The sequence below is a fragment of the Pristiophorus japonicus genome, chromosome 4 (assembly GCF_044704955.1).
Source record: "Pristiophorus japonicus isolate sPriJap1 chromosome 4, sPriJap1.hap1, whole genome shotgun sequence".
NCBI lineage: Eukaryota > Metazoa > Chordata > Chondrichthyes > Pristiophoridae > Pristiophorus > Pristiophorus japonicus.
The window spans coordinates 175,989,584-176,012,615 of record NC_091980.1 but is presented as its reverse complement, the minus strand read 5'-3'; the positions used below and the strand labels follow the sequence as shown (position 1 = coordinate 176,012,615).

The following is a 23,032-nucleotide window of genomic DNA, read 5'->3' as shown; positions in this document are numbered from 1 at the left end:
AGATTACGGCGGACGGCATCAGGCCCACCAACGCGGAGACGGAGGCAATCGAGAACGCACCGAGACCACAGAACGTGACGGAGCTGCGGTCATTTCTGGGACTCCTGAACTACTTTGGTAACTTCTTACTGGGTCTCAGCATACTGTTAGAACCAGTCTTACTACGTAAAGGGGATGAATGGCTTTGGGGCAAAAGCCAAGAAAATGCCTTTGTAAAAGCGAGAAAATTGTTCTGCTTTCCATGTAAACGTTTGGTGCTAGCGTGTGATGCATCGTCATATGGCGTCGGGTGTGTATTGCAACAAGCTAATGATTTTGGGAAACTGCAACCAGTTGCTTATGCATCCAGAGTCTGTCTAAGGCTGAGAGAGCCTACAGCATGATTGAGAAAGAAGCGTTAGCGTGTGTCTATGGGGTAAAGAAAATGCATCAATACCTGTTTGGGCTAAAATTCGAATTGAAAACTGACCATAAGCCACTTATATCCTTGTTCTCCGAGAGTAAAGGGATAAATACCAACACATCGGCCCACATCCAGAGATGGGTGCTCACGTTGTCCGCATACAACTACGCCATCCGCCACAGGCCAGGCACAGAAAACTGCGCCAATGCTCTCAGTAGGGTGCCATTGCCCACCACAGGGGTGGAAATGGCACAGCCCGCAGATCTAGCCATGGTCATGGAAGCATTTGAGAGTGAGGAATCACCCGTCACTGCCTGGCAGATTAAAACCTGGACAAGCCAGAACCCCTTATTATTTCTAGTGAAAAGCTGTGTGCTTCACGGGAGCTGGTCCAGTGTCCCAGTGGAAATGCAGAAATAGATAAAGCCGTTCCAGCAGCGCAAAGATGAAATGTCTATGCAAACAGACTGCCTTCTGTGGGGCAATTGAGTAGTGGTCCCCAAGAAGGGCAGAGACACTTTCATCAATGGCCTCCACAGTATCCACCCAGGCATCGTAATGGTGAAAGCGATAGCCAGATCCCAAGTGTGGTGGCCCGGTATCGATGGGCGGGGTGGGGGGAGTGGGTGGGGAGGGGGGGGGGGGAGTGTTGTTATATATGTATACTTGTATTTACTCTGTACAGCCACCAGAGGGCTCATCCCCTGGAGTCCCAAGGGATCCCATAATCCCTTGGAAGCACAAGTATTTAAGGAGGCTTCACAGATTGCAGAGGCACTCTGGAGACCTGCAATAAAAGACTACGGTCACACTTTATTTTGAGCTCACAGTGTTCAGTCTGAATCTTTCTCCATACACAACAGGGATAAGGGATTATGGGGAACGGGCAAGAAGTGGACCTGAGTCCATGATTGGATCAGCCATGATCGTACTAAATGGTGAAGCAGGCTCGAGGGGTCGTATGGCCTACTCCTGCTCCTATTTTTTATGTTTCTTATGTTGGGGCAGCAGGGCCCGAGGCAGGCGGCGAACCCGGGAAGTCGGGTTTCTCATAGGCCCTGTCGACTTTAACGTCAGGGCCTGATTTGAATATGAGGCCTTGGATTCCCGCCTGCAGCCAGCCAGATTGAGAGGCTGGCTGATTGCAGGCGGGTAGTCCTCAGATAGGAGGGGTAGGTCTGGGGGAGGGAACATAAGGTCAGCATGGTCGGGGATCGGTGGGAGTGAGGGCATCACGGGGTCAGCATGATCATGGATTGTGGACGGGGTGGGGGTTGGGAATTGGCAGGATCAGGATCGTGGGGGGGGAGGGATCAGGGATCGGTATGGCAGTATCGGGGATCGGAGTGGGGGGAGGGGTGATCAGAGACATCCTGAAGGGATCTATGATCGCGGGGAGTGGGTTAGGAAGGGACCCTGGATCCAGGAGGTAGGTATGATGCCACTTACCTCCTGGGTGCAGAAGTCCCTGCCTCGGTTTAACTGCCAGGTTTCAAGGATTGTCTGAAACCTGTCCACATGTAGTTAAATTCAAAATGGAGGTGAAAAAAGAGGCTTCCAGCCTCATTTCAATATTTGAATTGGCATACCAACCCTTGGAGTGGGTTGGTTGCCCATCCCCCCCCGTCCTGCCTCAATCCCAACTGGAGGGGGATGGGTTGGAAGTGACCAGGTTAGGAATACCATCTTTTTAACTGCCCCCACGCTCCAAACCCACCTGTTTTTTTGTCGGGGAAATTCCGGCCTAAGTAGCTGATTTATCCTTTGGTTACTTGCAGATAAAAAGGGTCAAAGGATGGACTGCCTCCTATATTCTGAGCATGGTACCTTCTGTGAAAACTGGCAGCTCATTTAAAATACAACACAGATAATCATCAAAGCCCATCACACCCATCCAATGCTTCTCTCTAATTGGGTTCAGAGGAGGTCGAGGGAAATTTTGCACAACAGCAGAGTTACAGGCAGCATTTTATTACAATGTTTCAATAAATCTCGATTAAAATTCCACGCACTTTTCATCTTAGACTAATAAAAAGATGATTCTTGATCTTTTCTGGCCCCATTATCAATGAACAAATTGAAACTTTGGGACCTTGATTATCAATTGCATTTAATTTAATCTTCTTTCTTTATAGGTTCATAATGCAGAAAGTACAGAGGAGATTTAAAAAAGGGACAAAGAGAGATATGCTAATAGATTAGCGGTTATCACAAAAGGGAACCCAAAAGTCTTTTAAAAACACATAAATAGCAAAAGGGCAGTCAAAGAAAGGTGAGGCCGATTAAGGAATGAAAAATAGATATTCTTGTGGAGGCAGAAGGCATGGCTGAGGTATTAAATGAGTACTTTGCATCTTCCTTCAATAAATAAGAGGATGCTGCCAATGTAGCAGTAAAGGAGGCAGCAGCAGCGATATTGGATAGGATGAAAGCAGATGAAGAATAGATAAAAAAAGGGAGCGAGATAAACCTGACAACTACAGGCCAGCCAGCCTAATGTCAGTTGGAAACTTTGAGAGACAATAATCCAGAACAAATTTAAATGGCATTTGGAAAAGTATGGATTAATAAATAAAAGTCAGCATGGATTTGTTAAAGGCAAATTGTGTTTGACTAAACTGATTTGATTCTTTGATGAAGTAACAGAGTGGGTTGATGAGGGTAGTGCGATTGATATTGCGTATATGGACTTTCAAAAGGCATTTGATAAAGTACCACATAATATATTTGTTAGCAAAACTAAAACCCATGGGACTAATGGGACAGTGGCAGCATGGATATAAAATTGGTTCCAGGACAGAAAGTAGAGAGTAGTGGTGAACGGTTGTTTTACAGACTGGATAGAGGTCTGCAGTGTTCCCCAGGGGTTAGCATTGGCACCACTGCTCTTTTTGACATGTGCTAATGACCTGGACTTGGGCACACAGAGCATGATTTCAAAGATTGCCGATGACACAAAACTCGTAAACGTAGTAAACAATGAGGAGGATAGTAACAGAAATCAGGAGGATATAGGCTGGTGAAATCAGCAGATACGTGGCAGGTGAGATTTTACGCAGAGACGTGTGAAGTGACACATTTTTGTAGGAAGAATGGGGAGAGGCAATATCAACTAAATAACACCTGCCTGGGAGTCTTTGAGGCTGCCACAGATGCTATGTCTGTAATGTACTTATGAATGACTCCACGAGGTAATGTGTTGTACTCAAACTGTAGTGACCTTGGTCCTTTATTCCAAACTCCAGAGTAAGGAACAAGCATGGTGTGCAGCGTTTTATACTGGGCCCTGCCACCAGGGCAGGAAACCCCCAGTTTCCACCAGTTGCACCCTCTAGTGGTGCCAACATGTATACACACAGTGTAAACCTTATTGACAGTACATCAGGTAAACAAGTCTCCATCTGATGCAACCACACAGTGACTACACAGAGAGTACATCTGTAGTCTGCATCTACAACATCACTCTCCCCCAAGTCCTTTGTGCCAATTACCTTTGCACTATGTGCTCTGGCTTAGCTCTCCCCAGACTTAAGTGCCAATAGCCCTTGCACCTTGGCTATGCTTTGGCTTGGCCCTCTCCCTGTTAGCCCCCAAGTCCTTTTGCCACAACGTTGGGTAGTGGTTACCAGTTTGGATGGTTTGATGATGCAGTGGAGGTTCCAGAGGGTTCTGGGTGTGATCCATGTGTGTGTCCATGGTTACATACATTCATTTCCGCCCCCCCTCCCACCCCCCACAGTGAGGTCATGCAGCTGGCCCGTTACATTAACATAAGGATCAGACACAGTGCAAGTACAAAGAAAGGAAGAAGAAAGTTTTTTACAGTTTGTATCGTGACACCTTGGTTCGGTGACTTACATTCATTACATTTTACGGTCGTGCGCCAGGATTGGGTAGATTGCATTCATGGTTCAGTCATGGTAAGTACTGAGGTAGCAGTACAGATATGTGAGGACGCAGGTTCCAGAGCAACCGGACGGGGTCCTAGTCGTCTGATGGCGGCGCTGCGCCCCCTGCTAGCGGGGTGGGCTTGGTTCGCTCACCTAGCCAGGACTCAGGGCCTTTGCCGTTGCCTAGTGGTGGGCAGAGCCACAGATGTGTGTGGCCTCCCTTCCTCCTTTGAGGGCTGAAGAGCCTTCTGCCTGCTCTCTAACGGTGTTGGGAACCTGGCTGTTCCAGGTCCCCTTTGGGGAACTCGTTGGTTCTGAGCTTTTGCTCCCGGACATGGTCGATGTAGCGACTGGGTCTGGGGGCTGCACCGTCTCCAGACGGTTGGTGGGCAACGGCGGCCGACTGCGTGTATTGGCACCGTTTTTGTTTTCGGGTCCGTGGTGAATAGTGCGATCGGGTGCCTGCAGCGTGGGATAGACCTGGGACAGAGTATCAGGATCAGTGCTCGCTTGCTACTTTTGGGGACACTCTATTCCCGATATCTCACAACAACATTTTGTTCACAATCTTAATCGGTTCGTTACATTGATTGCCATGCATACAATGTCTCTTTAAGTTAAGTTGGTTGCAGGTCTCCTTTAAGAGAACCCTGCTGGCTTTACCCCAGTCAAATCCTTTGTTAGACACCACGTGTTGGTCCCTCAGCGTTGCACCTCGTGATATTGCCGCGGCCATCTTTTTTTTCAGTCACGCGGCACCTCGCTGCATCAGGGACGCCATCTTGTCTCTGTCCTCGAGGTCGACTGCCTTGATCCGTTTCTCCCACGATTCTGCCACAAAAGCTGGAAGAGTGCATGTGAATTCGATCTTCCTCCCCAGGAGTCCTGCCACTGGAGCCGGGAAGGTACTTTCCGGTCGGATCATTGCCACGCAGTCGTGATGGATGGTCTGTGCCTCAGGTGTTGCGCTGGGCTGTTCTCTGGTGCCTGGCCCAAGCGAAGGTGAGGTTTTGCTCTGCCTCTGAGCATGGGGGACATCGATTGCTGGAGTGAAGAGGCTTCCCATTTCCACTGGATCTTCCCCATCCATCTTCTTTGGAGTAGCCTTGGACCATCACCTGCAACAATCCACAGAAGTAACTTGTGCACCACGCCATTATGGATTACACTTACATCCGCACTACCAAGGACTGGGATCTGCTCCTTGGTGTAGGTGTGCAACTTTTCCCGTACTGGAACCAGTTTTTCGTTCCATAGCCTCTTGAAGGCATTCTGGCTCATCACTGACTGGCTCGCTCCCGTGTCCACTTCCATAAAGACTGGAACGCTGTTTATCTCGACTTCCATCTTCACTGGAGGACAATCGGTGGTGCAGGTATACACTCCATACACTTCTTCTTGGGGCTGAGCTGCCTCTCTGGCCAAATCATCATACTCCCCGCTGGATTCAAAGTCATCTACCGACTCCTCTGCTAGATGGTGAATCACATTTCCTTTCCACATATGCTGGAGTTGGCCTTTTGTGTTACAGGCTTTGCATACGTACTCAGCAAACCGACACTGGTGAGCCCTATGGTTTCCTCCGCAACGCCAGCATGGTGCTACTCGATTGGCACCCCTCGACGTACCCTGAGTTCTGGAACCCTGAGGTCTGTGCTCTCTGCCCTGGACAAAGCCACGTTCTACAGTCTTGCCTGTGAAAGGTACCATTCTGTGTACAGTACTTGCCGGGTTCACAGGACGAATAATTTGCTTGGTGCTGCAGGTCGAGGTCATGAACGCCTGACTGATGCTGATGGCTTTCTGCAGGTTGACTGTGGTGTCGGCAGATAATAGCTTGTGAAGGAGGCCTTCGTGGCCACTTCCTATAATGAAGATGTCTCGCAATGCTTCGTTGAGGTGTGTACCAAAATCACATGGTGCCGCAAGTCTCCTGAGGTTAGCAGCATATTTTGCAATCTCCTAGCCCTCAGGTCTGCAGTGAGTGTAGAATCTGTGCCTGGCCGTGAGGATGCTCTCTTTTGGTTTAAGTTGGTCGCGAATTAATTCAGTCAGCTCATCGTATGTCTTATCTTTGGCCTTCATGGGTGCCAGTAAGTCCCTGACAAGGCGGTAGACCTCGGGCCTACTGCTGGTCAGCAGTATAGCCTTGCAGTTCTCCGCCAATGCGTCCGTCTCCCCGCCATGAAATATTGCTCAAGCCTTTCCGTGAAAGCATCCCAATCATCATCCTCTGCAAAGTCTCTTAGTATGCCAAAGGTAGCCATAATATCACATGAAAGTCCTTATTCTCGTCGTCAGTTATTATGTCTGTAATGTACTTATGAATGACCCCACGAGGCAATGTGTTGTACTCAAACTGTAGTGACCCTGGTCCTTTATTCCAAACTCCAGAGTTAGGCACAAGCATGGTGTGCAGCGTTTTATACTGGACCCTGCCACCAGGGCAGGAAACCCCGATCTCCACCAGTTGCACCCTCTAGTGGTGCCAGCATGTATACACACAGTTTAAATCTTATTGACAGTACATCAGGTAAACAAGTCTCCATCTTATGCAGCTACACAGTGACTGCACAGAGAGTACATCCATAGTCTGCATACACAACTACAGGGACAAAAAGTGGATGGGGGTGGGGGTTTGGAAAGCACTGCATTTTCCATGCACTGACCTCCCTCACTTCAACGAGCAATAAGCTTGAGAACAAAGTAACCACTGCAGTCAGAGGATACTTTCTGGCTGTGTCCTGCAGGCGAAACGCAATGGGGAAGAAACACTGCGGGGCTTCCCCAATCTGTCACCGTAATTCCGGCGGAAACGGCAATGAAATACGCAAACCTGGGTTTTTCCCCGATCTTCCGCCAAAGTTAGAGTGGGAGACCGGGCGGAAATCTCTCTGGAATTTCCCCGGCGAAGATCCCACATTGGCTGCTGTTTCAGAACAGTTTGTAAATGAAATTAAAACCAGATTCTGCGACAAGAGGAAGAAGAATTTAGACAGCAGGACCCATCTTCCCAAAGGCTTGCTTTTGGTGGAGACGAGTGAAATTCAACTTTAATTGGTCACTTTTGATGAAACTGATCCAGTGTGGGTCAGGGAGACAAATATCAACCCATGGTCGTCTGACCTGTCTCAGGGTAAATAAACATAAGAACATAAGAAATAGGAGCAGGAGTAGGCCATTCGGCCCATCGAGCCTGCTCCGCCATTTAATAAGATCATGGCGGATCTGATCATGGACTCAACTCCACTTCCCTTCCCGCTCCCCATAATCCTTTACTCCCTTATTGCTCAAAAGTCTGTCTATCTCCGCCTTAAATATATTCAGTGACCCAACCTCCACAGCTCTCTGCGGCAGAGAATTCCACAGATTTACAACCTTCTGAGAGAAGAAATTTCTCCTTATCTCAGTTTTAATGAGACTGAGACTTATTCTGAGACTATGCCCACTAGTTTTAGTTTCCCCTATGAGTGGAAATATCCTCTCTTGCATCCACCTTGTCAAGCCCCTTCATTATCTTATATGTTTCGATAAGATCACCTCTCATTCTTCTGAACTCCAATGAGTATAGGCCCAACCTACTCAACCCATCCTCATAAGTCAACCTCCTCATCACCGGAATCAACCTAGTGAACCTTCTCTGAACAGCCACCAATGCAAGTATATCCTTCCTTAAACACGGAGACCAAAACTGTACGCAGTACTCCAGGTGCGGCCTCACCAATACCTGTACAGTTGTAGAAGGTTTTATCTGCTTTTATACTCTATCCCCCTTGCAATAAAGGCCAACATTCCATTTGCCTTCCTGATTATTTGCTGTACCTGCATACTAACTTTTTGTTTTTCATGCACAAGGACCCCAGGTCTCTCTGTACAGTAGCACTTGCAATTTTTTTCCAAGCTCGAGGTGCCAAAAGGCTTACTCCTGCTCCTATTTCTTAAGTTCTTATGTTCTTCTGTTCATTGAATAACAAAGGTATATTCACTGGATTTATTATGAAAACAACTTTACCTAGAGCAGCATTTAGCAGTTGACTGACCTCTTACAAACTCTGCCGTGCATAGAAATATAGAAACATAGAAAATAGGTGCAGGAGTAGGCCATTCGGCCCTTCGAGCCTGCACCACCATTCAATATCATGGCTGATCATTCACCTCAGTACCCCTTTCCTGCTTTCTCTCCATACCCCTTGATCCTTTTAGCCTTAAGGGCCATATCTAACTCCCTCTTGAATATATCTAACGAACTGGCATCAACAACTCTCTGCGGTAGGGAATTCCACAGGTTGACAACTCTCTGAGTGAAGAAGTTTCTCCTTATCTCGGTCCTAAATGCCTTACCCCTTATCCTTAGACTATGACCCCTGTTTCTGGACTTCCCCAACACCGCAAACATTCTTCCTGCATCTAACCTGTCCAGTGTCGTCAGAATTTTATGTGTTTCGATGAGACCCCCTCTCATTCTTCTAAACTCCATTGAATACAGGCCCAGTCGATCCAGTCTCTCCTCATATGTTAGTCCTGCCATCCCGGGAATCAGTCTGGTGAACCTTCGCTGCACTCCCTCAATAGCAAGAATGTTCTTCCTCAGATTAGGAGACCAAACTAACACAATATTCCAGGTGAGGCCTCACCAAGGCCCTGTACAACTGTAGTAAGACCTCCCTGCTCCTGTACTCAAATCCCCTAGCTATGAAGGCTAACATACCATTTGCCTTCTTCACCGCCTGCTGTACCTGCATGCCAACTTTCAATGACTGATGTACCATGACACCCAGGTCTCGTTGCACCTCCCCTTTTCCTAATCTGCCGCCATTCAGATAATATTCTGCCTTCATGCTTTTGCCCTCAAAGTGGATAACCTCACATTTATTCACATTATACTGCATCTGCCATGCATTTGCCCACTCACCTAACCTGTCCAAGTCATCCTGCAGCCTCTTAGCGTCCCCCTCACAGCTCACACCGCCACCCAGCTTAGTATCATCTGCAAACTTGGAGATGTTACACTCAATTCCTTCATCTAAATCATTGATGTATATTGTAAATAGCTGGGGTCCCAGCACTGAGCCCTGCGGCACCCCACTAGTCACTGCCTGCCATTCTGAAAAGGACCAGTTTATCCCGACTCTCTGCTTCCTGTCTGCCAACCTGTTCTCTATCTACGTCAGTACATTACCCCCAATACCATGTGCTGTAATTTTGCACACCAATCTCTTGTGTGGGACCTTGTCAAAAGCCTTTTGAAAGTCCAAATACACCACATCCTCCGGTTCTCCCTTGTCCACTCTACTAGTTACATCCTCAAAAAATTCTAGAAGATTTGTCAAGCATGACTGCCCTTTTATAAATCCATGCTGACTTGGACCGATCCTGTCACTGTTTTCCAAATGTGCTGCTATTTCATCTTTAATAATTGATTCCAACATTTTCCCCACTACCAGTGTCAGGCTAACTGGAGTATAATTCACCGTTTTCTCTCCCTCCTTTTTTAAAACGAGGTGTTACATTAGCTACCCTCCAGTCCATAGGAACTGATCCAGAGTTAATAGACTGTTGGAAAATGATCACCAATGCATCCACTATTTCTAGGGCCACTTCCTTAAGTACTCTGGGATGCAGACTATCAGACCCTGGGGAGTTATCAGCCTTCATTCCCCTCAATTTCCTTAACAAATTTCCTGACTAATAAGGATTTCCTTCAGTTCTTTCTTCTCGCTAGATCCTCTGTCCCCTAGTATTTCCCGAAGGTTATTTGTGTTTTCCTTCGTGAAGACAGAACCAAAGTATTTGTTCAATTGGTCTGCCAATTTCTCTGCTCCCCATTATAAACTCACCTGATTCTGACTGCAAGGGACCTACGTTTGTCTTCACTAATCTCTTTCTCTTCACATATCTATAGAAGCTTTTGCAGTCAGTTTTTATGTTCCCAGCAAGCTTCCTCTCATACTCTATTTCCCCCCTCCTAATTAAACCCTTTGTCCTCCTCTGCTGAATTCTAAATTTCTCCCAATACCAGGTTTGCTGCTTTTTCTGGCCAATTTGTATGCCTCTTCCTTGGATTGAACACTATCCCTAATTTCCCTTGTTAGCCACGGTTGAGTCACTTTCCCCGTTTTATTTTTACTCCAGACAGGGATGTACAATTGCTGAAGTTCATCATGTGATCTTTAAATGTCTGCCGTTGCAGACTGACTCTAGCTCAGATATATCTCGGAGCTTAATTGCAACGTTGACACAGCTTTTGCCAATAATAAGGGAAGGTATCCATTTTCCTCCTCAAACATGCATCATTACAGGCTGCTTACTCAATGAATGATTCTCAGACAAAAAAATGTCCTTTTACCTCTCTGTCCTTGCCAACTACCGTCCCATCTCTAACCTCCTGTTCCTCTCTAAAGTCCTTGAATATGCTGATGCCTCCCAGCCCCATGCCCATATCACCCACAACTCCCTGTTTGAATCCCTCACTCCCCTAACCAAATTGACAAATGACATTTTCTGTGAATTTGACTGTGGTGCATTATCCCTCCTTGTCCTCCTCGACATCTCTGCAGCCTAGCCATATCCTGCACTGCCTCTCTTCTATTGTCCAGCTTGGTGGCATTGCCCTTGCTTGGCTCCACTCTTACATATCTGATCATAGCCAGAGCTTCCCTAGCAGCGGCTTCCCTTCCCACTCAGCACTGCCACCTTGGGAGCCCCCCATGAATTCATCCTTAGCCCTTCCTCTTTAGTATCTGCATGCTGCACCTCAGCGTCATCCGTCATATACATGGGGTAATCTCCTCAGGTACCAAAATTACTGTTGTATATGCAGACTATGGATGTACTCTCTGTGTAGTTGGATAAGATGGAGACTTGTTTACCTGATGTACTATCAATAAGGTTTAAGCTGTGTATATACATTCTGGCACCACTAGAGGGTGCAACTGGTGGAGACCGGGGGGGGGGGGGGAGCGGGGGCATTCCAGGCACAGATTCTACACCCACCGCAGACCTGAGGGCCAGGAGATTGCAAAATATGCTGCCGACCTCAGGAGACTTGCGGCACTGTGTGATTTTGGCATGCACCTCAACGAAGCATTGCGAGACATCTTCGTTATAGGAATTGGCCACGAGGGCCTCCTTCACAAGCTATTATCTGCCGACACCACAGTCAACCTGCAGAAGGCCATCAACATCAGTCAGGCGTTCATGACCTTGACCTGCAGCACCAAGCAAATTATTCATCCTGTGGACTCAAACCCGGCAAGTACTGTACACGGAATGGTGCCTTTCACAGGCAAGACTGTAGAATGTGGCTCTGCCCAGGGTAGAGAGCACAGACCTCAGGGTTCCAGAACTCAGAGTCCGCCGAGGGGTCCTAATCGAGTAGCACCATGCTGGTGTTGCGGAGGAAACCATAGGGCTCACCAGTGTCGGTTTGCTGAGTACGTATGCAAAGCCTGTAACACGAAGGGCCACTTCCAGCGAATGTGTAAAAGAAATACGACTCATCGTCTAGTAGAGGAGTCGGTAGATGACTTTGAATCCAGCGGGGAGTATGATGATTTGGACAGAGAGGCAGCTCAGCCACAAGAAGAAGTGTATGGAGTGTATACCTGCACCACCGATTGTCTTCCAATGAAGATGGAAGGTGAGATAAACGGCGTTCCAGTCTTCATGGAAGTGAACACGGGAGCGAGCCAGTCAGTGATGAGCCAGGATGCCTTTGAGAGGCTATGGAACGAAAAACGACCCGAGCTAGTTCCAGCACAGGAAAAATTGCACACCTACACCAAGGAGCTGATCCTTGGTAATGCGGATGTAAGTGTAATCCATAATAGCGTGGTGCACAATTTACCTCTGTAGATTGTTGCAGGTGATGGTCCAACGCTACTCGGAAGAAGGTGGATGCGGAAGATCCAGTGTAAATGGGAAGACCTCTTCACTCCAGCAATCGATATCCCCCATGCTCAGAGGCAGAGCAAAACCTCACCTTCGCTTGGGCCAGGCACCGGAGAACAGACCGGCGCAGCACCTGAGGCACAGACCGTCCATCATGACTGCGTGGCAATGATCCGACCGGAACAACCTAAAAGTACTTTCTCGGCTCCAGTGTCAGGACTCCTGGGAAGGAAGATCAAATTCACATGCACTCTTCCAGCTTTTGTGGCAGAATCACGGAAGAAAAGGATCAAGGCAGTCGACCTCGAGGACAGAGGCAAGATGGCTTCCCTGATGCAGCGAGGGGCAGCGTGGCTGAACAAAAAGATGGCCGCGGCAATACCACGAGGTGCAACGCTGAGGGACCAACACGTGGTGTCTAACAAAGGATTTGACTGGGGTAAAGACAGCAGAGTTCTCTTAAAGGAGACCTGCAACCAACTGAACTTAAAGAGATATTGTATGCATGGCAATCAATGTAACGAACCGATTAAGATTGTGAACAAAGTGTTGTTGCGAATTGTCGGTACTATTCCTAATGTAAGGAACAAAATGTTGTTGCAAGATGTCGGGAATAGTGTGTCCCCAAAATTAGCAAGCGAGCGACCTCAGGAGGGTGAAGGCACTGATCCTGATATCCTGCCCCAGGTCTATCTCACACTGCAGACACCCGATGGCACTATTCGCCACGGACCTGGAAACGAAAATGGCGCCAATAGGCACAATCAGCCGCTGTTGCCCATCACCCAGGTGGAGATGGCGCAGTCCCCAGACCCAGTCGCTACCTCGGCCATGTTCGGGAGCGAAAGGTCAGAACCCCCACTGCATCATCGAAGCGTCCAAACTGGTAACCACTACCCAACATTGTGGCAAAAGGACTTGGGGGTTAACAGGGAGAGAGCCAAGCCAAAGCATAGCCAAGGTGCAAGGGCTGTTGGCACTTAAGTCTGGGGAGAGCCAAGCCAGAGCACATAGTGCAAAGGCAATTGGCACAAAGGACATGGTGGAGAGTGATGTTGTAGATGCAGACTATGGATGTATTCTCTGTGTAGTCACTGTATAGTTGCACAAGATGGAGACTTGTTTACCTGATGTACCATCAATAAGGTTTACACTGTGTATATACATGCTGGCACCACTAGAGGGTGCAACTGGTGGAGACCGGGGGTTTCCTACTACCTGGTGCAGTATAAAACACTGCACACCATGCTTGTGCCTCACTCTGGAGTTTGGAATAAAGTATCAAGTTTGAGTACAACACATTGGCTCGTGGAGTCATTCATAAGTACATTACAGACATAATAATTACATCCAGCTCTTTTCACCTGCCTCAAGGAAATTACATGGCTTCCAAATCGGGGGGTGGGGGGTGCAGCGGAGTATCTGTATTGTGATGCAAAGTACATCACAAATGCATGGGACCGACTGAATGGTCCCCGTTGGCCTGTTCCTGTTCAGAAAGAAAGAAAAAGAGAAAGAAAGAAAAAGAGAAAGAAAGATGTGTGTTTACATAGCGCCTTTCACCACCTGAGGACATCCCAAAGCTCATTATAGCCAATGAAGTACTTTTAATGTGTAGTCAATTTGTAATGTAGGAAACATGGCAGCCAATTTGAGCACAGCAAGGTACCACAAACAACAATGTGATAATGACCAGATCATCTGTTATTTTAGTGATGTTGGTTGAGGGATATATATTGGCCCAGACACCAGGGATAACTCCCCTGCTCTTGTACGAATAGTGCTGCAGGATCTTTTACGTCCACCTGAGAGGTCAGACCTTGTTTTGAGGGGCTTGGTTTAACACCTCATCTGAAAGATGGCACCTCCGGCAGTGCAGCACTGCCTCAGTACTGGAGTCTCACCCCGTAATTTTGTGCTTAAATTTCTGGAATGGGACTTAAACCCACAATCAACTGATTGAAAAGAAAAAAAGATTGTGTGCATAGACAATATTTTCAATTTTATGAATGTTTTACATATATTCTGTTTAACTGCTTCCAAAAGAGCTTTATTGAAATAACTGCAGTGAACTTTCAGCCCAACCTAGACACCAGAGGCCATGGATACTCTGAAATGGATTAATTTGAATGAGGCTAATGGCAAATGCTCTCCATGACAAGCAATTGCCACTATATAAAATGCTATAGATGACATCTAGATACCAATAACATTTAATTACACAGCTAGGAATTGTGGCTGAATTCTTGCGGTCAGTGAACTAATGGAGTATCGGTAATATGGGGAAATAACAGCCAATAGGTGTAAAATGATAATCTGCACTGAGAGAAAATAATTGTATGCCTCCCCACTGGAGCTTTAACCCTTTCCTGACCAGAGCATGGGATTACATAGAAACATAGAAACATAGAAAATAGGTGCAGGAGTAGGCCATTCGGCCCTTCTAGCCTGCACCGCCATTCAATGAGTTCATGGCTGAACATGCAACTTCAGTACCCCATTCCTGCTTTCTCGCCATACCCCTTGATCCCCCTAGTAGTAAGGACTTCATCTAACTCCTTTTTGAATATATTTAGTGAATTGGCCTCAACAACTTTCTGTGTTAGAGAATTACACAGGTTCACCATTCTCTGGGTGAAGAAGTTTCTCCTCATCTCGGTCCTAAATGGCTTACCCCTTATCCTTAGACTGTGACCCCTGGTTCTGGACTTCCCCAACATTGGGAACATTCTTCCTGCATCTAACCTGTCTAAACCCGTCAGAATTTTAAACGTTTCTATGAGGTCCCCTCTCATTCTTCTGAACTCCAGTGAATACAAGCCCAGTTGATCCAGTCTTTCTTGATAGGTCAGTCCCACCATCCCGGGAATCAGTCTGGTGAACCTTCGCTGCACTCCCTCAATAGCAAGAATGTCCTTCCTCAAGTTAGGAGACCAAAACTGTACACAATACTCCAGGTGTGGCCTCACCAAGGCCCTGTACAACTGTAGCAACACCTCCCTGCCCCTGTACTCAAATCCCCTCGCTATCCCCTCAAATCCCCAACATGCCATTTGCTTTCTTAACCGCCTGCTGTACCTGCATGCCAACCTTCAATGACTGATGTACCATGACACCCAGGTCTCGTTGCACCTCCCCTTTTCCTAATCTGTCACCATTCAGATAATAGTCTGTCTCTCTGTTTTTACCACCAAAGTGGATAACCTCACATTTATCCACATTATACTATACATTAGTAAGAATGAACTTGCATTTTCTTGGAGTCTTTCGGGACTCAGCAACTCCAAAGCGTTTTATAGCCAATGAGGTTTTTCAGAATGATAAATGGCTAAAATAATTAAATTATGAGAACCAGTTGCATAGACTAGGCTTGTATCCAGAACAAAGGGGGCAAAGCCTTAAAACTAGTGCTCGGCTGTTCAGGGGTGATGTCAGTAAATACTCCTTCACACAAAGAGGAGCAAAAATCTCTTCCCCAGAAAGCTGTTGTGGCTGGGGGTCAATTGAAAACTTCAAAACAGGGATTGATAGATTTTTGTTAGACAAGGGTTACGGAACCAAGGCAGGTAGGTGGAGTTAAGATACAGATCAGCCCTGATCTAATTGAATGGTGGAACAGGCTGGAGGGGCTGAATCACCTACTGTCCCTATGTTCCTATATGTATCACTGTTGCAGGAAACACAGAAGCCAATTTGCACACAGCAAGGTCCCACAAGCAGCAAAGTGATAATAATCAGATCATCTTTTTTTTTTAAATGATTTCCTGAGGTCGTAAATGTGGTTATATAAGTGCAAGTCTTTAAATCCAACGAGCCCATTGTTGCTCTGCTTTGCGCCCTCAGTAGTGTCAGCTGTGGCTTAGTGGGTGGCACTCCTGCCTTTGAGTCAGAAGGTTGTGGGTTCAACTTCCACTCCAGGGACTTGAGCACAAGAAAATCTAGGCTGACAATCCAGTGCAGTGCTGAGGGAGTGCTGCATTGTCAGAGGTGCTGTCTTTCAGATGAGATGTTAATCCGAAGTCCTGTCTGTTCCCTCAGGCGGATGTAAAAGATTCCATGGCACAATTTTGCAGAAGAGCAGAGGAGTTATCCCTGGTGTCTTGGCCGATATTTATCCCTCAATCAACATATACTTGCTTTGGAGGAAGTTCAGAGAAGGTTCACTAAGTTGATTCTGGGGATGAGGAGGTTGACTTATGAGGAAAGGTTGAGTAGGTTGGGCCTCTACTCATTGGAATTCAGAAGAATGAGAGGTGATCGTATCGAAATGTACAAGATGGATGCAGAGAGGATGTTTCCACTGATAGGGGAGACTAGAACTAGAGGGCATGATCTTAGAATAAGGGGCCGCCCATTTAAAACAGAGATGAGGAGAAATTTCTTCTCTCAGAGGGTTGTAAATCTGTGGAATTCGCTGCCTCAGAGAGCTGGAGAAGTTGGGTCATTGAATAAATTTAAGACAGAAATAGACAGTTTCTTAAACGATAAGGGGATAAGAGGTTATGGGGAGCGGGCGGGGAAGTGGAGCTGAGTCCATGATCGGATCAGCCATGATCTTATTGAATGGCAGAGCAGGCTCGAGGGGCCATATGGCCTGCTCCTGCTCCTATTTCTTATGTTCTTATGATCTTATACCAACAATAACAGATTATCTGGTCATTATCACATTGCTGTTTGTGGGAACTTGCTGTGCGCAAATTTGGTGCCAGCTTTCCTACATTACAAAAGTACTTCGTTGGCTGTAAAGTGCATTGAGACAGCCGGTGGTTGTGAAAGGCGCTATATATATCCAAGTCTTTCTTTTTAATAGTGCTTTTTAACACAGTATTGTGGGACTGGAAGAGCATAATGTAAAATGATAATCTCTTGTCAATGGTAGCCAGTTACACAAAGAACGACACACTGATGGATTGGGGATAAAATTGCTTCCAATAATGTAGCAGAATCGCCTACAGTTCAGTCTGATCACAGTATTAGAGAGCAAATACCAGAAACCAAATAACATTGCCCAGTAATAATGGAGTACGGTAGCATAGTAGCTATGTTACTGGACTAGTAATCCAGAGGCCTGAACTATTGATCTGTTCAAGTCTTACCACGGCAGCTGGGGAGTTTTAAATTCAGTTAATTAAATAGATCCAGAATTAAAATTCCAATAATACTGACCATGAAACTGCCAGATTGTCATAAATATCCATGTGGTTCACTAATGCCCTTGAGGGAAGGAAATCTGCCATCCTTACCCGGTCTGGCCTAGATGTGACTCCAGACCCACAACAATATGGTTGAATCTTAACTGCCCACTGAATTCTCAAGGGCAATTAGAGTTGGGCAATAAATGTTGGACTTGCCAGCGATGCCTACATCTCGTGAATTAATTTTTAAAAAGGTACACAGGGCTCTATTTTCCCCAGTGATTTGCGCCGTTTTTTTGAGCAGGCTGCTCTTTTTGGCCTAAGTTGAAAAACCACAGTTTCCCCAATCAACTTGCACCAGTTAGTTACGATTTTTTTAAGTCTGTTTTTTTTCAGCCAAAGGGGGCATAACCAGCCACCTACGTCATTTAGGGAAGTTTGGTCAGCTGAGAGTTACTCCAGTTCTGTTTAGGCTAGCGTATGTGGCCGCTGCTGAAAACCCTTCCCTGGAGTTAAGGGAATTGGCGCAGATAAGGAAATCGGCTCAGGTAAGGAAATTGGCGCAGCACACTAAAATAATTGAAAAACACATAGCAGCAACTTACCTCCAACCTCGCCCAAAGGCTGTCCGGTCCCATTCTAGGTCTCTGGTTCACTCAGAGAGAGGGAGAGAGAGAGAGAGAGAGAGAGAATGGACCGAGAATCGACCAAGAATGGGACCGCACTGGCAAGCCCTTCGGGCGGGATTGGAGGTAAGTTGCTGCTATGTGTTTTTCAATTCTTTTAATGTGTTGGGAGGTGGCTGTATGCTTCAGCTCGCATTGTGTCCCTGGTTACCATGGCAGCCCAGTCTTTTTGGCGCAGATCAAGGCTCCACCCCCAAAACTAAAGGTCGGGTTAAGCCACGGCAAAATGAAGAAACCCAACGGGATAACTTAGAATCTTTTTTTTGGCGTACTTAGGCCCCAAAAAATCAGGCGTAACTCTTCAAGTATGCCCAAAAATTGAGCCCACAGTCACTAGGTTTACAAACCCTTCCACCAAGATTAATCTTGCAGAGACTCCCATGAGCAACCCGGGGAGAGAAAAAAATTAGCAAGGGGAACTTTTTCTCTCATATTGCTTCAGCCAAACAGCACAAATTGCAGGGCCACAATATGCCCAGAATACAATGCAGCATTGGTGCATGCACAAGCTAACTGGTAAAACCGCGTAATGGATAGAGTGGTTTCTGGAGTGCAGAGAATTGTGGATATTCTAACTGCTATTGTTGACTAATTTCTGTGAGGCTGGATGTGATGGGCAACCAATGGCGGGAGTGGAGGGGGGGGGGGGGCGAGGCAGTTGGAGGTGTGAGGTCATGTGATGAAACCTGACAGAATACAGTACAAGCAGAGACGGCAACCCGAACAGACACTCACTGGTGTGGCATTTGAACATGTGCTTGCTTGCATCCTCTGGGGCAGTGAATTTCCTTGGGGATTCTCCTGATCAACCAACATAACTTCAATGGAAACCCCATTTATGCACGTAAGCCCAAGGGAATTCCTGGCACCAATCTCTAATATCAACATGTAGTTTTACAGGCTGGGATGAGGGACTTCAGTTATGTGAAGAGACTAAAGAAGCTGGAATTGTTCTCCTTAGAGCAGAGAAGGTTAAGGGGAAATTTAATTGAGGTGTTCGGAATATGAAGGGTTTTGTTAGAGTAGGCAGGGAGAAACTATCCACTGGCAGGAAGGCCAGTAACCAGAGGACACACATATAAGATAATTAGCAAACAAACCAGTGGAGAGATGAGGAGAATTTGTACACAGCAAGTTGTTATGAGCTGGAATGCACGGCCTGGAAAGGTGGGAGAAATAGATTCAATAATATCTTTCAAAAGCAATTGGCTATATACTTGAAAAGGGAAAATTTGCAGAACTCTGGTAAAGAACAGGGGGGAGTAGGGTTAATTGGATGGCTATTTCAACGATGGACAGATTGGCCTCATTCTGTGCTGTAAGATTCTGAAATCTGAACTATTCCCCTGACAATTCTTAGGGGGCACATGTAAAGTTCAAATCTACGTACCTGATAGGTTGGTCCTCATGCTCTGATTTAGGATTATCCATCAATGAGGCAACGGTGCTAAAAACATCCCTTTCCAAATCTCCAGACCCAAAAGCACATACCCTGTTAATGAGACAAATGATTGCAAATAAGACTGAGCTGTTTGCGTTTCAAGGACTGAGTTACTAGGCTGGGGATGTTGCACATGTTTGGACAAATGGGCCAACCCTGAAACTTTAACCCAGTCCATCTAAACTGGGCCTTCTGGATCTTCCAGATCGACACTCTTTTCTTGTTGTTTTGAGCTGACAACTTAAACTGATTAAGTTTAATCTCCAATTTTTTTCCTTGGGATGTGGGCAATACTGGCAAAGCAGCATTTCTGTTGGGTAAAGGTATCAAGGGATATATTGTAAAATCGGGTAAAGAAATAAAAAATGAAAGACTTGGATTTATATAGCGCCTTTCACAACTACCAGACGTGTCAAAGTGCTTTACAGCCAATGAAGTACTTTTGGTGTGTAGTCACTGTTGTAATGTGGGAAATGCAGCAGCCAATTTGCGCACAGCAGGTTCCCACAAACAGCAATGTGATAATGACCAGATAATCTGCTTTTTTTGTTATGTTGATTGAAGGATAAATATTGGCCAGGACACCAGGGTTAACTCCCCTGCTCTTTCTTGAAATAGTGCGATGGGATCTTTTACATCCACCTGAGAGAGCGGTCAGGACGTCGGTTTAACAGCTCATCCAAAAGACAGCACCGTCGACAGTGCAGCACTCCCTCAGCACTGCACTGGAGTGTCAGCCTAGATTTTTTTTGTGCTCAAGTCCCTGCAGTGGGACTTGAACCCACAATCTTCTGACTCAGAGGCGACACAGTAAATGGAGTTGAGATACAAATCAGCCATTAGTTGATTGAATAGCGGAGCAGCCTCCAGGGGCTGAATTGCCTACTCCTGATCCTATGTTCCTACCAAATTCCAGTTGGCTTGCAAGCATTCAGAGTCAACCAAGTAGTGTGGGACTGGAGACCAATATAGACCAAACCAGGTAGGGGTGGCAGGTTCCCTTCCCTGACCATCATTAGTGAACCAGTTGGGTTTCCAACACAAGCTGGTATCTTTCACGGTCATTTTTCACAAATTACCAGATGTATTGAATTCAATTTCAAAACTCAAACTCACCACAACTGGGTTGCTAGTTCAGTTCCTTTAACTACTAGGCAATCATTTGGCCATTCCTTACTGTGTGACTTACAAACATATTTTGGGATGATGATTTGTGATAGTGGGCAAGACACTGGAGGAAAGATACTGTCACAATGTACGACTAGTCTGGGCGCGGAGCGATCGGTGGTTGACGACAGTGAATAATATGCTGTGTGCGATTAATACGGAATTAATAGTCGCCATAATGATGACTGGAAAAAGGTCAAAAGGAATAATTATTATGAGATACAGAAAGATACTCTGATTGGAATGTTATCCACTGTGCTCTAAATAGCAAAAGGAAATAAATGTGTCAGAGCTGTCATACGGTCACTAGCTTGCACGCATCTCCCGAACAGTCTGTGAGGCGTCTTTCCCCGGTAATTGATTGCACTATGATTTTGTCAAAGTTGTTCCCACAGTGACATTCAGGCGATTTACAATGACACATGTGCCAGGTCCCCTCAAAACAAACAGCAAAGCATTTAACAAAGGTGTCCGCCATGGCTCAGTGGGTAACATACTCACCTCTGAGTCAGAAGGTCATGAGTTCAAATCCTGCTCCAGAGGCTAATACTCACAGTGCAGTACTGAAGGAGTACAGTACTTGTCTTTCGGATGAGATGTTAAAACGTGGCCCTCTCAGGTGGATGTAAAAGATCCCATTGCGAAGAAGAGCAGTGGAGTTCTCCCCAGTGTCCTGGTCAATATTTATCCCTCAACCAACATAACTGAAACAGATTATCACATTGCTGTTTGTGGGAGCTTGCTGTGGACAAATTGGCTGCTATGTTTCCAAAATTACAACAGTGACTACACTCCAAAAGTATTTCATTGGCTGTGAAGCACTCTAGGATGTTCTGAGGTCGTGATCATCATCATCATAGGCAGTCCCTCGGAATCAAGGAAGACTCGCTTCCACTCTTAGCATGAGTTCTTAGGTGGCTGCACAGTCCAATGCGCTAAGTGCCCGGGCAATTATGGCGGTGTGGCGTTCCGGTCTGTCACTGTTGGGTTGTCCATGAGGGTCCTGACGTTCCAGGTCCCGAACTTCATGTTAGAGGAGTGGAGGATGCCTGTGCGTGATTTCTTTTAACGTGGGGTGATCGTTGCACACCGGCTACCTCACGGGCTTAGCTGAGCGAGGTCTTGGTCCAGTGGCAAGGGGGTCCAGGATGACTGGAGACTATAGGATTGCAAGTTCTTCTCCCTCACTGTCTTAATAACATAAACACAGTACTGTGGGAGGAAATCACACTGTGCTATTAGTAATCACCGCATTAACATGTTAATGGTATGGCACTCAGCTATTTTAATGAAAACATTATGCTGTTTACTTTAACTGGCTCACTGCCTTTGCTAAAATGGAGCACCGAGTAATTTCATACAACAATTTTCATACAACGAGTGTGTTTGTCGCTGATATATGCTCCTCCCCCATCCCCACCCCACATCCTCCCGACTGTTGAATTTCATTGGTGTGCCGTTTGTAGTGAATGCTTTCACGTTAAATCCTGACAGTGCTGTTTTAACACCGGGGGGAATTCTTCTCTGCCAAAATTGCTAAATTACGCACCCAATTCCCACTTTTCCGTTCACGAACAGATGGAACATTGCAGGCTTTGAATACACAACTTCGCAGTAGGGGTTACAAAGTGGAATTTTTAGCCCTCGTGAATGAGTCACTCATTTTACATAAACTGGCCAGGAACTGCACTAAAATAGCCCGGGCTGCAGATTAATAGTGGGACTAAATATAGCGCAAAGACCTAATTGCGTCTTTACTTTTCGTTTTGCCTTGAGCTAAATATCTCATCCGATTGTAATCCCTCAGATCATTAGCTGATGAGCCACTGCATATGATGAGTAAATACAGCTCAACCACATTAAAAGCATTCCATTTAAGGAATTAACAAGTGCCGTTCCATTCTCAGCACCATCAAACCCACAGTAATTAGGCAATGCTAACAGACTTTCTTGCTAGACTTGTCAATGTTTTTTCCTGTGGAGTAACTGAGTGCTCTTAGCATATTGCAGAGGACTTAAACTGTCGCAAAGTGATCAGATTGGAAGTTGAACAAATACTAGCTTGAGTAATTAGTTTAGGTTTCAGGTAAGAATAATGTCACTGCTCTTTTTCATTTTTTTCTTATTCGTTTTGGTGAATTTGTTCTTGTTTCATGGGCCAGATGCCAGTATCGATCACTTGCAGTATAGTGCAGCAAGTTGCTCTCTTCTGAAAGAATTTGCGGTAAACCTGTCCCATCCACTCTTTCCCTCAATGACTATCTGCCCTACCTGTTACAGGGACTGTGGTTCTCGTATTGTACTGTTCAGCCACCTAAGGACTCATTTTAAGAGTGGAAGCAAGTCTTCCTCGATTCCGAGGGACTGCCTATGATCTCGTCTGACAAGGTGCCTTAACCCCTACCTCAGATCACTCATTG

At 46.2% G+C, this 23,032-nt stretch overlaps 1 long non-coding RNA gene across 1 annotated transcript in view; it reads right to left on the bottom strand.

The window, feature by feature from the left end:
- Positions 1-21,148, bottom strand: part of LOC139262262 (uncharacterized) — a 58,889-nt gene extending 37,741 nt beyond the window's left edge. The window contains exons 1-2 of the long non-coding RNA XR_011592933.1: positions 21,114-21,148; positions 19,395-19,496 (exon numbers count right to left, since the gene is read on the bottom strand). This is a non-coding gene — a long non-coding RNA (uncharacterized lncRNA). The remainder of the gene's footprint in view (positions 1-19,394; positions 19,497-21,113) is intronic.
- Positions 21,149-23,032: the final 1,884 nt, after the last annotated feature.